Source organism: Equus asinus, chromosome 17 (genome assembly GCF_041296235.1).
Source record: "Equus asinus isolate D_3611 breed Donkey chromosome 17, EquAss-T2T_v2, whole genome shotgun sequence".
NCBI classification, from domain to species: domain Eukaryota; kingdom Metazoa; phylum Chordata; class Mammalia; order Perissodactyla; family Equidae; genus Equus; species Equus asinus.
The window spans coordinates 29,681,263-29,685,705 of NC_091806.1; positions in this window are offsets into that span (position 1 = coordinate 29,681,263).

The window sequence follows — 4,443 nt, forward strand, 5'->3', positions numbered from 1 at the left end:
GAATATTTAAACTTGTCTTTTATCCTCCTGAATCTTGTAACACAATTATATAAAGATAGTGTCAGGAGATCAGCTGGGCTGAGAGAGAGACAGCTGAACTGCCAGGTGTCAGAGTGACTGATTAAAAAACAAACCCAAAATGAAGGAGTTAAGCCTTTAATCACTTACTGTGATGGTGTAAGCAAGAAACTAGAACTGGAATTTTAGTCTCCTCCTATTTAATTTTCTCCCATGGAATGGCTCACTGGTTGAGGGTCATGTGGATCAGCACAGATATGGGGGTCATCTCACTGTTTGGAGAGCCCCAGACAAAAGGCTTCATTTTTTTTCTCTGGATGCTGGGGGCTAGGAGGGATGAGATAGGAGTGGAGAAGTGTGGAGTACTGAGTCAGAGAGGGAAAAAGTGTCTTCAGGTTTTTCCTCTTCCCTTCATAGGAAATGTCTAGCAGAGGTGCGTGAGGAAGAACTCTGTTGGTGGCCTCAGAGAAAAAGACCTGGGAATGGAGGTGCCAGGGCTAAGAATGCAAATATGGGAAGTGCTGTGTGTTCATGAAGCACCGTGTTGAGTGCTCCCCTAGCACTTTGCTGAGTGCTCCACAGGCAAGTAGTCTGCTGAATGCTGACCAGGTACTGTGCTGAGTGCTCACCTGACAGGCAATATCCTGAGTCCTCACTAGATAGGAACTGTGCTGACTGCTCACCAGCCTCTTTGCACTATGCTCACAGTGTAGGTACTATGCTGAGTACTCACCTGGCTGTCACTGTGCTGAATGCTCACCAGGCAGACACTGTGCTTATCACTCACCTGGCGTGAGCTTTGTGAATGTTCACCAGGCACTGTGCTGAGAGCTCACCATGCAGGCATTGTGCTGAGTGCTCACCAGGAAGGCACTCGGCTGAGTGAGCACCATGCACAGTGTTGAGTTCTCACAGGTGTCAATGAAAATAATCCATAACCAATCTATAAGTGAAAATTTGGGTGAGCTTATTCTGAGCTAAAATGTGAGGACCATGGCCTGGGCCCTTTCTTCCCAAAGGAAGAAAGGGCACCAAAGAAGTGGGGTGCACAGAGTGGTTATATACCCCCAAACAGGATGTTTCACACAGGATTAAAATGTCCTTTTACAACAGTCGTGAGACTGCTCTGTCGGCACGATGATTGATGGAAACAGCAGGTAGGTCTGCTGTCTCAGTGAACACAGCAGGGTGTCAGGTCTGCTGTCTCGAGCTGGGTGGTCACAGGTGAGCCGGGTGGTCAAAGGTGAGCACAGCAATCAGTTCCTAGCCTAAGGAAAGATGCTTATCCCTAAGGAAATGCCAATGTGGGGGGAAGTTGCACCTTTATCTTAATTAAGGCCATTTGTTCTTGCCATAGTAAATGTTTTAAAGCAGATATACAATGCGTGCTCAATGGCTGCGCTCAGGCCCTTTTGGAAAAAAACAAAGTCAGGCCAAATTAGGTTTACACCAAGTGGCTTCCTCATATTCTCCAATATATCCTATAGCTTGCCATTTCTATTTGTCACAGGAAGGCACAGTGCTGAGTGCTCAACATGCAGGCGTTATGCTGAGTGCTCACCAACCACTGTGCTGAATGCTCAAATGGACAGCACTCTGCTGAGTGCTAAACAGGCAGACATTGTGTTGTGCTCCCAAGGCATTGTGCTGAGGCATTGAGCCTTGTGGGCTCTTGACTGCTCATCCTCCTTGCTCATGTCATCTCCATAACTGTACACAAATATCCATCACAACCCTGCCCAGAGATCCTTGGGGATGAAGCCAGGGCTCCAGCTTTGAGGAGGCAGAACTGAATTCAGACCTCTTTTTTTCTACCAGTCCTGTGTCCTGGAAAAGCCATTGTGCCTCTCAGGGCTTCCCCACTCTCCCAACCTGCACAATGGTGATGATGCTCAAAACTACTACCTAGGCACACGGTCAGGTGTATGTGAGATGACATCTACAACACCTGTGGGCTAGCGTCACATGTGTCTGATGCACAAACTTACAGATGAAATAATTACAGGAAAGCGTGGGATATACCATGGACTATCTCTCAAAGCTGGTCTGGGTTTCAGCTGTGTGATCTTGGGAAATTCACTGCCCCGCCAGGCCTCATATTCAGGCCTGCATCTTTAAAGGGTTGAAATTAAATGAAATTCAGATATTCATCTAATGTCATCCACTGGCATTAAACCTTCCAGGGTCTCCTGTTTTATGGACCCAAGTGCCTCATGTTGGCCTATGGGTTCTTCACAATGGCTCCCAATACTCCCTGCCTCCTGGTGTGCATATCCTCATGTAACCACGATGTGGTTAGTTACTGGCTTCTGAACAACTTAATACAGCCAAGGTGATGGGATCATGTCTAAGTTTTTGTTTTTTTAAGATTGGCACCTGAGCTAACATCTGTTGCCAATCTTTTTTTTTTTTGCTTATTCTCCAAAAGTCCCCTGGTACATAGTAAATGTTTTTGGGTGTGTATGTGCAATAGTTTCTATGCAGGTATTATATTTTTCAAACAGATAAGATAGGCTATTGAATACACCAAGAAAATGGCTAAGTTGATCAAATTTTTTCAATGTGTGAAGTCTTTAGAGAGCAAATATCATTATTAGGAGCATAGAAAGTGGAGCCAACATCTCATGCTCAAATTCTAGCACAGTCACTTACTAGATATGTGTATTGGGCAAATTACTATGTCGTTGGTGCCTCAGTTTCTTCATCTGTCAGTTGGCAATAATGATAAGCGTACCCACTTTGTAAAGTCATGGAGAGTATTAAAGGTGTTAATGTCTGTAAAATGTTTGGAACACCTAGCATGTCATAAGCACTGTATCTATGCATTATAAATAAAATTTAAAAAATCTTCTGACCCTGTTCATAAGCTCCAGAGGGTGAGGCTAGTGCCCGGATGTATGTAGAAAGCACTCCATGACATACAATGAATAAAAGAATGAACAACACTGTTGAATGCTTTACCACTGTCACATATGTCATACTACAGACATTCCCAAGCAGAATCATACCCAAACCTATGTGTTCTATCCTTAAGTGTCTTCTTTGATTCTATCCAGGAATCACTGGGGCTTCTTGGACCCTAGTGAAGATTCCCTCTAAAGGTTCTCTGTCACAAACCCCAGTCCTTGTCCTAATTGCTGCAGCTCACAGGGTCTGCACTCTGATCCTTTTCTTCACACTAAGGAGAAGTGTCATCCCCAGATCTGGGCATGCACAGAACATGAGCCTTGTAGAAACGTTTCCTGGCCTGTGGCAGGTAGAAGCATGCAGTGACAGGGTGGGATTTGTGTAAAACTCTCCAGGTGTTGTCAGAGGGGTGGAGTCAGGGGAGTTGTCAGCAAGGACCGGTCCTGCTGGTGGGCCTTGATAGTTAAACTGTGTGTGGGGCGGGGATGGCTGTTTCATAGGTCCTAGCATAATACCTGCAATATGATGGTTCATGAAGTCAGAATCATCCTAATGAGGTCCAAATTCATCCAATGTCATCTGTTCCCTGACCAATTCGCTAATCCAGTAGTGATTTATAGTAGTGATGTTTGTATTCTATCATGTCCTTTTCATTGATTGGCTAGTGTAATTCAATTATTCTTTATATATCTTGTATACATTTACATAGTAAAGAAAAAGTGAGTTTTAAAAGAACTCTCCTTCAAAGAGTCTCCCTAGCATATTGAATTAATAACAGAAGCCATTGATGGAAAATTCACAAAAAATATTTTGACCCTTAGTCTCTGGTTTTAGATCTTCCTAATTGGTAAATTATCTTGATTTCTGATTACTTTCTTGAGATTAGTCCATTTAGGACTACGTAGGAGTGCAACTTCATGCCACTTGAGAAGTAGTGGTGGGACCCTAGGATGACATTTGTTTCATTTTGTGTGTCTGTGTGTGTGAATGAGAGTGTTTACTGCCTCTTGCAGTGTGGGGCAGAGTACACTCCTTTTCTTGGGAAAAATGTTCCCTAACCACTTTTTTTTTTGAGGAAGATTAGCCCTGAGCTAACTACTGCCAATCCTCCTCTTTTCACTGAGGAAGAGTGGCCCTGCGCTAACATCCATGCCCATCTTCCTCTACTTTATAGGTGGGATGACTACCGCAGCATGGCTTTTGCAGATCGGTGCCATGTCCACACCCAGGTTCCGAACCGGTGAACCACAGGCTGCCAAGAAGCGGAACATGCGAACTTAACCACTGCACCACCCAGCGGGCCCCCCTAACCACTTTCTCTGTGCTTTATTTTCACTCCTGCCTTGACCGGTGCTGTCCAATAGTAGCATTAACACTCTATAACATGAAATCAAAACTTTCTAGTGGCACATTTAAGAAAATAAAAACAAACAGCTGAACCTACTTTTAATAGTATATTTTAACCCATTATAACCATGATATTATTCGTGATGCAATCTATATAAAAATTAATAATGA